Raw genomic sequence first — 16335 nt, 5'->3', positions numbered from 1 at the left:
GTTTTTGAGTCTTGATTCAATTCAATGAAAGGTCTTAAATTAATCAAGAGCCCATCAATTCCCATCAGAATTTAAATGTTGTACCTACAATCGACCTCCATTCTGAAGTCATGGTTTCTACACTAATTATATTGTGTATTATACAGTTTTGAGTTGTACCACAGAGAAATAATAATGTTTATAAGCACCAGCTTAGTGATTCTGACTATACATTTACATAGAACTTTCAACTATAATTTTATATGTGGACAGCTGGACATCTTTTTCTGATGGATGCTTCTACTTGCAGATTACTCACTTCTTTAATATCCCCCCAGATGACAGAGTAGATTCAGAAGTTTGTCATAGCTTTTCACTGCCGGTAGATGGCGATCGCTCCATCCAGATTCCATACATCTGTGACAAATCTGGAGTCATATAGCATCACCCTGGCACCCCAATGTCTGTTCCTTTTTTCTGCAACTTTGATATGGGTTTGGTGCTTCTTTCTGTTATTTTTTTCATATTGCAGATACATAATTTTCTTTGAAAATATGTATTCTTCTTTACTGGGCTAACCAATGTCTTCCCCTAATTTCAGTTTAAGCCTTGCCACTTCTGACATGAAGGAATGTCTATATCCAACTTCCACGAGGGCTGCCTGTTGAAGCGTGACTCAAAGTTGTGCGAGAAATGCGGCCTCATGCAGACTAAGACCATCAAGGAGAATGAGGCCAATCTCTTTAGGGCTCCCACGACGAGCAGCAGGCCAGGCACAGTTTGAGGATGGCCTCACAATCTCATTCCTCCCTATCTTCCAAGTCTTAAGAGAAAAAGGCACAAGAACAATAGAAGGGACAACGACTCTCTTCGCTGTTGCTTGAGGTCCTGAGGTGTTCTCCACCTCCAGTGGAGTCTTCTTCAGAGCCGGAGTTAGTCGACCACGTAGGAAGCTGGCTCTTTTTTTTATAGTGTGCCAAAACGAGGTACACTGTGTAAAGAGTCCTGGCAACGCTTATTGGGTTACAGAGGCAAAATGATAACACTAAACTCTCTCGTTTGTGGTAGTGTGGGCGAGCAGTTTAGGCTTATCAGAGGGTAGTGCTAAGCTTTTGTTGTACTCACAGAGGCAATAAATGAGACACACACTCAAGAATAAATCAAGAGAACAATTTAGAAAAACTACTCGTATTTTTATGTAAATTTTCATACCAAGAACTTCGTTATCAAGTAAGTACTTTTTTTAAGTATGAGTTTTTACAGGTAAGTAAATAGTTCACTTGAATGCGTCTGTACACAGAAATGCTTTCCTATGAAAGAAAAGACATATATTGCCTACAGTTATTTGCGATCGGTTTCTGGGGGTCTCCTTCGGGACTTAAGGGCGTAGGGGGCTAAGGTCCAAAGTACCACCAACAGTTACTTGTTACCTCCCCTGGGGTGTCTGAGTTTCGAGGTGCTGGTTGGGTTAGTAGCTGTGCACGCTACGCCGGTGTAAAGAAGGGGTATCACATAGAAACAAGCTGCAGAGGGAGACTTGAGGACAAGTCCGGGAGCTCACAACGAGGGGATCAGGTCACAAGGGTCCGGGGGACAAGGGAGCACAGCCGGTTTGTTGATATCTGTGCTGGGTCGCCTGGGTGCAGAGTGAAAAGATCGGCTGGCTCTGTGTGTCTTAGTGCCTTGTGGTCGTCGGTCTTCGCCGGTTGGGGGTGCAAAATCAGGACAACTGGGCCACTCTAAAAGAGGGTCTCTGTGGTCCTGATGTCCCTTGACGGCTGCTCGCATCGGTGCAGTGGGAATTCGAATTGGACTCCGACAGGCTCTGTTTTCTGCAAGAGGTTGGGTACCCAAGGTATTGGAACTGTGCGGCTCCGGTTGGTTCTGGTGTCCTCTCACTTAGTGGGAGGACAGATCTGACCTTCAGTAGCACAGAATCCTCTTCCTGGGAGGCTGCTTCATCGGGCTACCCCGGGAGCTGCAACTTGGTAACCCGGACTTTGCTTTTTGGTCCCTGCGGACTGCAATGGAGTAGCTCCTCTACTCCAAGGGAGATTGATGGCAAAATGGGAAGGACTGGCAGTCTCCTGGGGTTCTCGGAATCTGGACAGCTGCAAGACGAGTCGCTGGTCACGATTGAGACTGGTGCAGGCAAAGTTTGGTGCCAAAAGTTAACCGCAGTATTCAGTTCTCGCTTTTCTCGCAGCTGTTCTTTGTCCTCTGCTTCTTGATCTGTCAAATCTAAGTTCCTGGTTTCAGGGGTGCCACCTAAATACTCAATTTAGAGGCATTACGGGGAGTGACAGATGATAGCCAATGGGCTACTTACCTTTAGGGTGCCTACACCCTCTCGATGACCACTTCCTGTGAGAAGTGGCCATAACCCTAAGCCAATTTCAGCCAAAATTAAGATGGTGGAATTGTAAAAGTCGTGTCCACATCAGGGAGCCCACTCTAGGGATGGAACTAGCCTGAAATGGGAACACTTCTCCGAACTAGCCAATTTTCCCGCCTGTCCTGGTGCCAAATGGGCCCAGGTAGGGGGTGACAATTCCCCACTCTGGGGAAGCCTTGGGTTGCATATCAAAGGTGGCAGAGTGCTTTGAAGCTGCTGCTTTGATATGCTGATCACTTAGCCATCATGCTTGGAGGAGGTGATAACCCCTCTGGCCGAAACCAGAATTATTTCTGCCCTCAGAAAGAGCTGACTCTCACCTGCTGGGGGTCAGAGACCTGTCTGTGGTGGCAGGTTGGTATACAATTGTATAAACAATGCTTTGGCAACTATATATTCAAATATTGTATTTGTAACGGCGTCATCCCTGAAATAATGCCTGAACCCAGATGCAAAAAGTGAATTTTGATTATTTATTGTATCAAAATAGAGAGTTCATAAAAATACATACACTTCAATCAAGTTAAGATCTATAGTTCACTTAATTATAACAGAGTTTCGACATGACATAAGAAATTCCTTTTGTTCATTCCTCCGTCCTCATTCATCCTTTTTTTTTATTGAATGTTTTTCTTCTATACAATCTTGCATTATTGTTTTAATATATAGACATTTTGTATTTTAAATCTCACAATGGGGACGTGTTCTTCCAAAATACATGTAATAACAATACATTTCACTGAGATCAATGTTATAATGTTCTTAATCCTTGTTAAATACAATATTGTCTCCAATTGTTACGAATATATGAATTAACATCTCTTATCCATCATGGCTTTATATTCCCATCTCTACGCGCGTTTCGGCTATCAAGCCTTCATCAGGAAGCCATAAATGATGGACAAAATCCTGGTATACATATGATTCCACCCGGTCAGCTATCCCTAATGAATCATCAGTCGAGGGAAGGAGCAGAGAACTGGCTAGAGGGAATTACAAGCCAATTCCTAATTAGGCATAATACAGTAGCATGAGATGAGATCCTGAAGATAGCAGATTACGGTAAAACTTATACTACTTGGTCCATTTGACTCACTGCTAGTAACTTATTCCCAAGATTCCGATATTATTTATTTCGCAATGCTACCCAAAAGGTCACTGTTCAATGGTTGCCTCGTTTTCCTACCCTTAATATAGAGTTGTGGACGCTGTGTTGGAAGTCAGAGGACTTTTGCTTCCGGTAGGATACAAACGATTGAGTGCAACACCGCGTTCACAACTATATATTAAGTGCAGGAATTAGAGGCAACCATCGAACAGTGACCTTTTGAGTAGCAATGCGATGGCTTCCTGATGAAGGCTGGATAGCCGAAACGCCCGTAGAGATGGGAATATAAAGCCATGATGGATAAGGGATGTTAATTCATTTATTCTTTACAATTTGAGACAATATTGTTTTTATAAGGATTGAGAACATTATAACATTGATCTCAGTGAAATGTATTGTTATTAGATGTATTTTGAAAGAAGACGTCCCCATTGTGAGATTTAAAATACAATATGTCTCTATATTAAAACAATAATGCAAGATTGCATAAAAGAAAAACATTCAATCAACAACAAAAAAAGGATGAATGAGGACAGATGAATGAACAAAAGGAATGTCTTATTCTGTCATGTCAAAACTATGTGTAAATTAACTGAACTATAGATCCTAATTTGATTGCAGTGTATGTTTATTTATGAATTTTCTATTTTTGATACAATAAATAATTGAAATCCACTTTTTCATCTGGGTTCAGGCATTATTTCATGGATGCGCCCGTTAAAAACATAATATTTGAATATATAGTTGCTTAAGCATTGTATATACAATTGTTCTTCAGTCCCTGGTTTAGGAACTCCGCCTAGTATCAGGGGAACGCCTATATATGTACAGTTGTTGGCAGGTTGGTATACACCAGTCAGCCAGCACATTAGTAGTCGGTAGGTTTTCAGGGGGCACATATGAGGTGCCATCTGGGTGCATGTATTAATAAATCCATTACTGGAATCAGTGTGGGTTTATTAATATGAGACATTTGATACCAAACATCTCTAGTTTTGGTGAAGCCATGTAGCTGGGTAACTCGTAAATACCATGTTCAGCACATGTACTCAAAATGGCTGTACTGTTCACTAGCAATATCTAATAATTGCCTTCAACATCAGTGGGGCATATCTGCTCATGCAGCTTTGTCCACACATGTATTATAGTACATCCTGACTCAGGGTGGTTTACCTACACTGCATGCAGTGTCTGTTGTTATGGCACGCAGGAGGTGTGCCATGTCATGTCTTCTCTTTTCTCTGTACCATGGCACACAGCCTGCAATGGCAGTTTGCATGTTGGTGCTGAGGGGTCCCTTAGGGTGGCTCAATGCATGCTGCAGCATCAGGGACCCTCTTTAGCCTCCTTGTCCTAGGTACCAGGGGTACCACTTACTAGGGACTTAAAAGGGCTGCTAAAAGGCATTGCCAATTGGGGGAACAATTGTATAGTTTTAGGGAAAGATCTGGCGCTGGGGTCCTAAATAATAGGGGCCCAGTGCACTTTTGTCAATAATTGCATGAGATACCAGACAAAAAACGAGGGTGACCATGTCAAAAAGTTGACACTTTCCTACAGACATCACCCCATCTGAGGTGTCTCTCCTAGCATCACCGCTGACTCTGGCACCGGCCCGTTCATTTCCCCTCACTGACACCCTGCCCCCTGCTTCAGGGTCCGCATCAGCCCCATTGACGTTTTCAGCACCGGCACCATTGCCGGCTTATCTGTAGTTTCCACCTTCTGGCACTAAGCTGGTGCAGTTCCCTCACGCAATGATGGTGTTACTTATGATTGTGGCTGTTCCATCTGCTGTACCTCTGCGCACCGTAGGACCAATTTGGTCTCCGCTTTGAGTACCATCGGTGGGTTCACCCTCTGCACCATTTAATCAGAGGACTACCATACAGTGCACTTCTGGCGACGAGTCCCTTGCCAATTCCGACACTGGTGCTTCCTATGGATGATGGTCCTTCTACACTAACCACTGTTAAAGATCAAATTGATCTTAATAATGTTCTCTTAGGAAGGCTCAGAGGCCAAGTACAGGGACTGGGAGAATCCCAAGCCCAGCCCATGACACACCACTGATACTAGCGGACTGAGAGTCACATACTTGGATCCAATTGAGATCACACCTGGTTGCTGGAGATGGAGCCTCATGATGAAGGCATTAGTGGTGAAGCTGCCAATTTGTTGCCCCCAGACTCTTCAATGCAGCGGACTAACTGCCATTGCAAAATGCCAGTGAGCTGGAAATATCCCTTGAGATGAAGATGGAGTATCCTACACAGCCAGATCTCACCGATCTCACTTCATTTTATGTTGTGTTGTAGAAGGCAGTAGACTTATTCGATCTCCCCCTGCCAGCAGTGGAGGCCAGGTCTAATATATTTATAGAGGTCCTGTAGCCTGGTTCAGTGGTCTCAGACCTGCTTCTATTCAGCCTTGTTTGACGTTTCATGAAGACTTTGGGCTAACATACTTGTTCCCCAGCTGTGCACTGACTCATTGCAGGCAATATAGGTCGGACCCAGGGGATTCTGCCGTCCTCTCTGCGTACCCCGTTCCAAGTTTATCAGACCACATAAAGGGCCATTTTGCCTAAGTACGAGGAATTGTCAGGACACTTACAGGCATATCATCAAGGCAGGTCTGGGCACAGTGGACTTTTTTTTATAAATTCTTTTTATTGAATAAAAAAAAACAAAAATATAACCGCGTATAATAAAGTGACACAGTGCATTTGTACCTTAACCACCATCAATTTGTCATTCCATTCCAACATTACCATTACATAACATATCGGCAAGTTTACATTGTGACCAGTAATCTCACGGAGTCCCACATTCCTGTATAGAGGGATCAGTAAACGGTACACATAACATTCCCCTTGCTTTATTCCATTCCCCCCAGATCTTGGAACATTTTCCGGGGCAACCTCTCCCTTCACAGATCACCCTCTCCGTCTGCATACACCAGTCCATATCGACTTCCCAGTCCCAGAGTTTGGGTGCCGTGTCTTCCAAGCCCTGGCTATATTACGTTTCGCTACTACATTCCCAAGGGAAACCCAGATCCTTTCTTTAGCCGTCAAGTCAGTCGGATCCCATATGTCGGGGGGTGACTTCCATACTTTTCCCACAAACTTCCCACATTTTGTAGATTATTTTCTTCCAATATAACTGTATAGTCGGACATTCCCACCACTGATGTTGATACGTGTCCACTTGGCCACACCCCCTGGGACACTGTGAGGAACTCAAAATACCCATCTATGGCCAACGCAACACCAGTATAATAAACTCTATGGAGGAGCTTAAGCTGGATTAATTTAAATCAAGATCGCATTACGAATTCCCGAGGGGAGGCCAGCGCTTCCTGCCACTCCTCATCGTCTAAATCTCCCACATCTTCCACCCACTTAAAATGGATCTTCACCAAGGCGTCTGGGGTATTATTTAAAATCTTTCTATAGGTCGGGGAGATTACTTTGTCCTTGAGATAATCATCAAGGAGTCTGTCCTCCAATGGCGAACACAGTAGACTTTTTAGCCATGTGTTCCTCCATAGCTCTGAGGAGGCCAGTGTGAGTAAGGTCCACTGGCTTCTCTGGCCGTATGCAGTCATGGACATGTCCCTTGATGGGCACCTGTTCAGAGATAAAAAGCTGACTCGACTTTGGAGAGGTTCAGGGTAGGAAGGGCTAGTGGCTGTTCCTTGGGACTTCAGTCTGTGTCCCAGAACAATAGGCAATTTCATAAGTTTTGTGACTTCTTCCAACGGCAGCTTTCCCAGCCCGTCCAGCAGCTAAATTCAATTCTGTGGCACTATATACAGCAATCCTCCTCTTCCTTCACCATTTGAAAAGCCTCTCTAGCTTTACTGTACATAACGTGTGTCCAGTTGGAGGGAGGGTGTCTTCCTTTCTGCACGCTTGGAAGGCCATAATAGCATACCAGTGGCTCCTACAAATTATAGTGTTATTTATGCCCAAACTTTCCAACAAGCGCCTACCCAGCCCCCTCCTCAGTCTTTTCAATCAGAGAATTTCTGATTTTGCAGCAGGAGGTAGCTGGCCTGTTGCAGAAGTGAACAGTGGAGATGGTTCCAGAGCAGGTAATTTGGGGTACTTCCTGGTCTTTGTCTGATCCTAGACCTCAGTCTCTTGAACTTTAACCTTTGGAAGGGAAAGTTCAAGGTGCCTTTCCTAGCTCAGCTATTTTGGCACTGGAAGCGGATTATAGTTTGTCCTATGACTTGCAGGACGTGCACTTTCAAATAGTGATCCTGCTGCCGCAAAGGAGGTACTTGGACGCGTGGTAGGTTCTGTCCACTACCATTATACAGTTCTCCAATTTGGATTGATCTCAGCACTCCGTCTTCATGAAGGTGATGGCGCTGATTTGGCACATCTGCGTAGATTGGGGATCTCCGTGTTCCCATACCACAAGGGTTGGCTGCTTAGGTTGGGTTTCTTGCAGCTGTAGTTATACCACCTACAGGCAACAGCTTCCCAGTTGTTTGACTAGGACTTTTCCATCAACCTGCCCAGGTCTCACCTAGATCCCTCTCCGCACCTTCTGTTCATAGGGGCATTACTGGACACAACTTCTTTTAGAGTTTTCTCTTGTCCTCAGGTGATCCGGGACATTTGGGATCTAATTCTGATGTTTCAGGAGGAGATGGGGAGCTCATGTTCCAGTCCTGATGGTTCTTTACCTGCTGGGTCTGCTGGCTTCCTGCATTAAACTGGTCACACGTGTACCCTGGCACGAGTGTTCTCCAGTGATGCCTTTGTTTGCAGCGATTCCAGTGATAGGCACAGTTATGACAGACATGTCCACCTTGGTGTGGTGTGCACACCTGGAGGAACTGGAGATAGGAGGCCTGTCGTCTCCAGAGTAGCAGGTCCAAAACATCAACCTGCTCAACTGTGGGCAATTTGCCTAGCTTTGAAAGCCCTCCTACCCACACTTGATGGCCAATCTGTTCAGATCTAGACAGTCAATATGACCGCCATATTGTATATCTACAAAAAGGGGGACTGGGGTCTCGTCATCTCTCACAACAAGCTCTGAGACTTGGCTTGGGATCTGGCTAGTTGTGATTCATCTGGCAGTCTCCTTGAACTCCAGAGCTGACATAATGAGTCCGCATCATTTTGCCGACAACGAGTGGTGCCTTCATTCAGAGGCAGTCAGCACATCTTTGCTCTATGGGATGCCCCACAGGTGGAACTGTTTGCCACTCAGAAGAATGTGCAGTGCCAATAGTTCTATGCCCTGGAGTATCTGTTGCAGGGATCCTTGGGAAATGCATTTCAGTTTGCATGGACTTTACTACTACCACAGTTTTTTCCTCACACTACACTTACCCCCCCCCCCCCCCCCCCCCCCATCGTCTTTCCTTGGGTTCTGAGGAACTGCCCAATCAATTCTGATTACTCTGGACTGACCAAGGAGGGTGTGGTATGCAGACCTATAGCGACTCTCCCTGTATTGTCCTCTCCAATCACCTGTCAAGGCAGACTTCTGTCTCTCAGTTGGATGTAGAGATTCTGCTATCCACTCTTCTCCTCTCCATGAAATCTGTCTGTTCTGAAAGGTGGATTAGATTTGTGTAGTGTACAGAACAGAATACAGGCCCACTAAAGGTTCTGCGCTTTGCCCTCTCACTAACCCACCATGGTTGTGCGTTGGGTACTCTCAAGGCCTACATTGCTGCCCTTTTTAACATTTATTTGTCTTCCTTGAGCAGCCTTCCTTATTCAGCTGTTCTTCTCGATTTGTGTTTGAAATCTGTTTTATTAGTTTCCACATACCTGTGTACATAATTGTGACACATAGAATGCTATTGATAATCTTACAAACAAATAGCATCCTGTCTTTACTCGAGAGTCCACGGGGCCCTGACCTGACACAACACGCCAGTCGTGTACAATTAAATTAGTGCTTACTTGGCATAGTTAAATGTCTTAGGTAGGTAAAATGATTTCGCTGCCAAAGCATATTTTCCCCAGTGTACAACAATAAAGAAGAACTGGGGAGAACAAGGGGACGGCGGGTGGGTGGGAAGGATCCCATAGGGTCGCCACTTGAGGCTAAGTAGTGGGTGCTTGCAGTGGTACTGGCAGGAGTAAGGGTATTCTGATGAAAGGGTGGTGTGTCGAAGTAATGGGGTCTGCTTCATTCTGGGAGCTCAGCTCCTCGCAGTAGCAAAGCGTCTTCAAATAGTTGCAGGGCCCGCAAACAAGGAGGGAGAGGGCGGCAGTGCTCCAGATTAGACAGATTTTGCACTAGGGGTTGCCATACTTGTATAAATTTAAGTTCGAGGCATATGAGCTGCAGATTACACACTTTTGCATAGATCGCCATCTGGTGTTGGGCCCGGATGTTTGCAGTTTGTTTTTCCTCTTGGAAGTCTTTGGAAGTCACGAGGTCGGTGACTCCTCCCTTGGTTCGTATTGTGCATGGGCTTCGGCTCCATCCTCAGATTGTTTTTTTTCAGCCATCGGGCTCGGATGTAATACTTCGCGATCCGGTTCCGAACATTTCCAGTTCGACGATCGAAGCGGAATCCTCGCTCTTTGCGGTATTGTTCAGATCCTGATCTCCTCCATCACCTTCTCTTCAACACACCTTCGATTCCAGTCGTCGACGGCGGCCTTCGGGCCTATCCAAGCCCCGGTCCCGGCTGATGGAAAGAACTCCATTTAAGAAGTGCCCTCGATGTGGGTCCAAATTCCCCCACACCGATCTTCATGAGGTGTGCAACCTCTGCCTCTCCCCTGAACACGAGGCTCGAGACTGTCCCGCCTGCAAGTCTTTCAGATCCAAAAAGACTATTCGAGATCGAAGGGCCAGACGAAACATGGCGCACTCCTCGACCTCCGTTCCAGTCGACATCTTCGGGGACGACGTCGAAGCTCCGGGACAGCAGCACACCGAAGAGGACCTCGTCAGTGCTTCCAAGCCGACGACTCGGATGTGGAGGACATCACCCCGGCGCAGAGGGTCGTGAGTAAAATACCCCCTCCCACTCCCGCGCCGACACCCAAAAAGGCTTCGGTCACGCCTTCGCCTCCGGGCCTAGGCAAGACCAAAGACACTGCTTCGATCACCCCACCTTCGGGCCCGGTGAAGAAGCCTAATAAGCCTTCCGGCGGCTCGGGCTCGAGCCAGCCTGCCAGCGGTGCCGATAAACACACTTCGGCACCGAAGAAGAGATCGGCCTCTCGGTACCGACCAAACATCAAAAGGCCCTCGGCACCGACACTCCCGCGCCGAAGCCTGCCTCAGCGCCGACCAAAAAATCGGAGGTTCCAAAAAAGCACGGCACAGACAAGCCTAAAAAGCCATCGGCCCCGAAACCTTCGGCGCCGACCGAACAGCCATTGTCTCAAGAACTGTTTACACCGGATCCTTTGCAAAAGACACTTACCAAGGATACAAAAACTGGACATTTGGCACTGTCTTCTAAAAAGAGACATTTGGACAAACCAGCTCCACCTCCACCTCCAAAGAGGAAAGACTCTGCTACCTCCCCTTTCAGAGTGCCTTCCCCACCTCCTCCACCTCCTCCACCCTCTCCACCTCCGCCTTCTCCACCCCTGCCTCATCACTCTCCGACCCCGTCTCCAGACCATGATGATCAGGGGGACCCATACTACGATCCAGCAGATGTGCCACAAGACCCCACTCCTACAGGATCCCCACACCCATGGGACGATTATAATAATCCAGATATTCCAGATGTCCCACAAGATGACCTTTATCCATCCAGGCCATCTCCACCAGAAGACTCATTAGGTTTTCACCACCTACTTCAGAGGGCGGCACATTATCACGGGGTAGTGCTACACACTGACCCGGTAGAGGAAGATTTCCTCCTTGACACCTTTAATACCTCACATAGGTCTACTTCTATACTACCTATGCTCAAGGGGGTAAAAAAACATGCGCCAGAGGTTTTTAAAGACCCAGTCAGGGCTAGGGTCTTAAACCCACGCATAGAGAAAGTATAAAGCTGCCCCCACAGATCCTGCCTACATCAAAGGGCCAGCGCCACTGGATTCCCTAGGTGCACGGAAGAGGTCAAACTCCCAGGCGTCAGGCGAAGCACCACCACCTGACAAAGAGTCAAAGCTACTGGACGCGTCAGGAAAGCGCACTGCGTCACAGGCAGCCAATATATGGCGTATCGCCAACACTCAAGCGCTATTGGCCAGATACGATAGAGCGCATTATGATGAACTAGAATCCATCATGCACCATCTCCCAGAAAAATACAGAAATAGGGCCAATGAGTTAATTCAAGAGGGTAAGACCATAACTAACACCTCTATACGCTGTGCCTTAGACACAGCAGACACAGCCTCCAGGGCCATTAACACTAGCGTCCTCCTCCGTCGCCATGCTTGGCTGAGAGTTTCAGGCTTTAAACCCGAGGTACAAGCCTCCATATTAAATCATCCATTTGATCAAGAGCATCTATTCGGCCCAAAGGTAGATGAGGCCCTCGAGAAGATGAAGAACGACACAGACACAGCGAAATCTATGGGAGCCCTGCAGTCACACGCTCCTTTCGCCGCTCTTCCTTTCGGGGCACAGCCAGAGGCTACTCCTCAGATAGCGCGTCCACGTCCTACAAATCCCCTGCTCAATCCACCTTCACAAGGGGTTATCAAAGAGGCAGCTATAGAGGCAATAACAATAAAGGCAGAGGCAAAACAAATACCGCCCGCTCTGCCACACCGCCTACCCAATGATTCCCCCTGCTCCCTCCAGACCATCCCACTCCAGTCGGGGGCAGGTTACAAAATTTCCTTCACGTCTGGGAGACCATCACATCAGACAAATGGGTGACCCAAATTATTCGTTCAGGGTACTGCCTAGAATTGACATCTACCCCCCCCCAACATTCCACCCAGGCAACACCCAATGTCACAACAACATTCCACGTTATTAAAACAGGAAATAATCTCCCTCCTACAAAAAGAGGCGCTAGAACAAGTCCCTGCCAATCAGCAAAATTTAGGGGTCTACTCCCTATACTTTCTGATACCAAAAAGAGACGAGACTCTACGACCTATCTTAGATCTCCGGCCTCTAAACACATACATACATTCGGACCATTTTCACATGGTAACACTTCAGCAGGTACTTCCGCTCCTCTCCCAAGACGACTTTCTCACCACACTGGACTTGAAAGACGCATACTTTCACATTCCGGTACACCATGCTCACAGAAAGTACCTCAGATTTGTAGTGGACGGGCAACACTACCAGTTCAAGGTGTTCCCATTCGGGGTCACAACAGCACCAAGGGTATTCACCAAGTGCCTAGCGGTAGTGGCGGCACACCTCAGAAGACTGCACATTCACGTCTTCCCATATTTGGACGACTGGCTAATAAAAGCCACGTCCTACAACCAATGTGTACATCATGCCGCCACTACCATCCGACTACTTCACCAGCTAGGCTTCACAGTAAACCACCAAAAGTCCCAGCTGATACCATCCGACACAAAGCAATACCTCGGTGCCACCATAGACACCTCAAAAGCCATAGCCTACCCCAATCCTGCCAGAATTGCAAGCATTCAGGCCTTGCGTCAAAGATTCATACCTCAACACTCTCTCCCAGCAAGAGTGTTTATGCAACTGATAGGGATGATGGCCTCTTGCATTTTCATAGTGCCCCATGCAAGACTCCAGATGCGTCCACTCCAAGAGTGCTTAGCGCGCCAATGGAACCAGGCCCAGGTGCAACTGACAGATCTGGTGTTGGTAGAAGGTCGCACCCATCGCTCTCTGCAGTGGTGGAACGCCACAAATCTTACCAGAGGTCGACCGTTCCTGGACCCGGTTCCACAAATAATCCTAACAGACGCATCGCTCTCCGGCTGGGGAGCTCATCTACTACACCTCACAGTGCAGGGCACATGGACGCCGCAACAAAAGTTACTCCATATCAACTATTTGGAGTTACTGGCAATCTTTCTAGCCCTAAAATCCTTTCAGACACAAATTTTAGGCAAGGCAGTCCTTATTCGCACAGACAACATGACGGCCATGTACTACATTCAAAAACAAGGCGGCACACACTCTCCACAGCTCTCTCAACTAGCACAGAGCATATGGAGATGGGCAATTCCACACAAAATCTTTCTCCTAGCCCAACATGTCCCAGGAGTCCAAAACACCATGGCAGATCTGCTCAGCAGACAGACGCAGCAGATCCACGAGTGGGAACTTCACCCGCAGGTTCTTCACCCGTTCTTTCAGGTGTGGGGGCATCCACAGATAGACCTATTCGCCACCCACGAAAACAAAAAATGCCCAAGCTTCACCGCCAGATACCCACACCCATTGTCCAAAGGCAATGCGATATGGATGAACTGGTCAGGCAAATTTGCGTACGCCTTTCCACCTCTCCCACTAATTCCATTGGTGGTGCTAAAGCTACAGTAACAACAAAAACACGTGGGAGAAGGTCCAAGGGAAAGATTTTAAAGACCAGCAGGTTGTGAATCCCCTTAACCAAATACTATAACACTAGACAACCTGGGTCTGGTACTGGGTCAACAAGGATAAACAAAAGGCAAAAACCACTCATTCTGACATCTCTAGTTAGAGAAGATCCCTTTAGGGAACAGAACCCATCAATCACCGAGGAATCAGTGTGTTGTCATCATCTGGGTCTGTCTCTCCTGACACACCACACCAGAGCTAGATAGAACAGCCTGGTCGCGGGTCAGGGGAGGTGGCATACAAGGGTTGTAATCAGATCTCCACCAGAAATGACAAGAAAATAGTAATTTCTCCTTCGAGTGAAAGGGGTTCAAAAAAAGTGCAGCACTAAATCAAAAAAATGTGAATAAAAATGGCTAGAGAAACTCAAAAGTGCTTTAATCGGTAGAGCACCTCTGCCAAAATTAAAAAGCAAAATGGCAATTTAGCATAAATACATCGTCATTATGCTCATTGTCCATAGTATTTGGTCGACATGACATGTTTCTGCCCACTAGGATCTACAAAGTATCGAGGGCATTCATCAGGACCTTAATTTCGCTGCTACTATGAATAAGTGAAAGTGTAAAAGTATATTATATTACAAACATTCCTACCACCGGTTGAACTCCATGGATGTAAAAACCGGACACCTAGGAAAGTAAAAAAACATAAATGAGGAAATGCGAAGAGCTATCCGTGTTGACAAGTCCAGCAAACAGCAGTACAAATATACCGCCACACAAAACACAAATTTGTGTTAGTAACATCTAAAAGTGTATTAGATTGCACTTACCCTACAAATGTGGGTGATACCCTCACCTCAACCTGGCTCTACTCAGGGAAGGGGGCCCCGCTCTGATAAAGGGGAGAGGAAAAAAGAAACAGGGCTGTTGTAAAACATGCCTAAATCTTGATGTTCCCCATACCAAACGACTAAGAAGTATAAAGTTTATCCATGTCTCTAAAAATAGGTGGAGGCACAAAGTATGGCATTAATGTCCCAATCAGGGTAAATAGCCCCTGTCCTCTAAACAGATAAAAAGAAAGATGTAGTTAAAGGGCCATTGAAAAAGATCCAGGGGGTTAAAAACCCCTAGTGTTAAGGACTCTGAAGTTGTTCATGAAGAATTCTAGGGCATTTTCAGAGCAAGAGCCAGGAATGTTTGTAATATAATATACTTTTACACTTTCACTTATTCATAGTAGCAGCGAAATTAAGGTCCTGATGAATGCCCTCGATACTTTGTAGATCCTAGTGGGCAGAAACATGTCATGTCGACCAAATACTATGGACAATGAGCATAATGACGATGTATTTATGCTAAATTGCCATTTTGCTTTTTAATTTTGGCAGAGGTGCTCTACCGATTAAAGCACTTTTGAGTTTCTCTAGCCATTTTTATTCACATTTTTTTGATTTAGTGCTGCACTTTTTTTGAACCCCTTTCACTCGAAGGAGAAATTACTATTTTCTTGTCATTTCTGGTGGAGATCTGATTACAACCCTTGTATGCCACCTCCCCTGACCCGCGACCAGGCTGTTCTATCTAGCTCTGGTGTGGTGTGTCAGGAGAGACAGACCCAGATGATGACAACACACTGATTCCTCGGTGATTGATGGGTTCTGTTCCCTAAAGGGATCTTCTCTAACTAGAGATGTCAGAATGAGTGGTTTTTGCCTTTTGTTTATCCTTGTTGACCCAGTACCAGACCCAGGTTGTCTAGTGTTATGGTGCTAAAGCTACAACAGCACTCCCTCACACTGATTCTAGTAGCTCCAACATGGGCCAGACAACCGTGGTACACCACGCTGCTGGAACTCTCGGTAGTGCCACACCAAAAGTTACACCTCTCACCATGCCTCCTAACCCAGAACCATGGAGACATCAGACACCCGGACCCAGCTCCGCTCAACCTTGCGATCTGGCTCCTGAGATCCTAGAATTCGGATACCTTAACCTTCCCCCCCGACTGTATGAACGTTATCAGAGAAGCTAGATGCCCTACCACTAGAGCCTGCTACGCTGCCAAGTGGAAAAGATTTGTTGTTTATTGCCATAACAACACAATCAACCCCCTAGACGCATCCATACAGCATATCATATGCTACTTACTCCATCTACAAAGATGTAACCTAGCATATACATCCATTCGGCTACACCTCGCAGCAATTGCCGCTTACCTACAAAACCACCTATCACTTTTCAGAGTGCCTGCCATTAAAGCCTTCATGGAAGGCCTAAAACGAATAATTCCCCCCAGAGTGCCACCCTCACCTGTGTGGAACTTAAATATAGTTCTCACAAGGCTAATGGGACCGCCTTTCGAACCTTTGCATAAATGCGAACTGCAAT

General features: G+C 46.4%; 1 protein-coding gene across 4 annotated transcripts in view; it reads left to right on the top strand.

Annotated features, from left to right (window-relative positions):
* TMEM266 (transmembrane protein 266) overlaps positions 1-16335 on the top strand; it is a 628375-nt gene that overhangs the window by 113459 nt on the left and 498581 nt on the right. The window lies entirely within an intron of this gene.

The sequence above is a fragment of the Triturus cristatus genome, chromosome 3_1, assembly GCF_964204655.1.
Source record: "Triturus cristatus chromosome 3_1, aTriCri1.1, whole genome shotgun sequence".
Classification (NCBI taxonomy): Eukaryota; Metazoa; Chordata; class Amphibia; order Caudata; family Salamandridae; genus Triturus; species Triturus cristatus.
The sequence above is the reverse complement of the archived record's forward strand: the minus strand, read 5'-3'. Positions and strand labels throughout refer to the sequence as shown.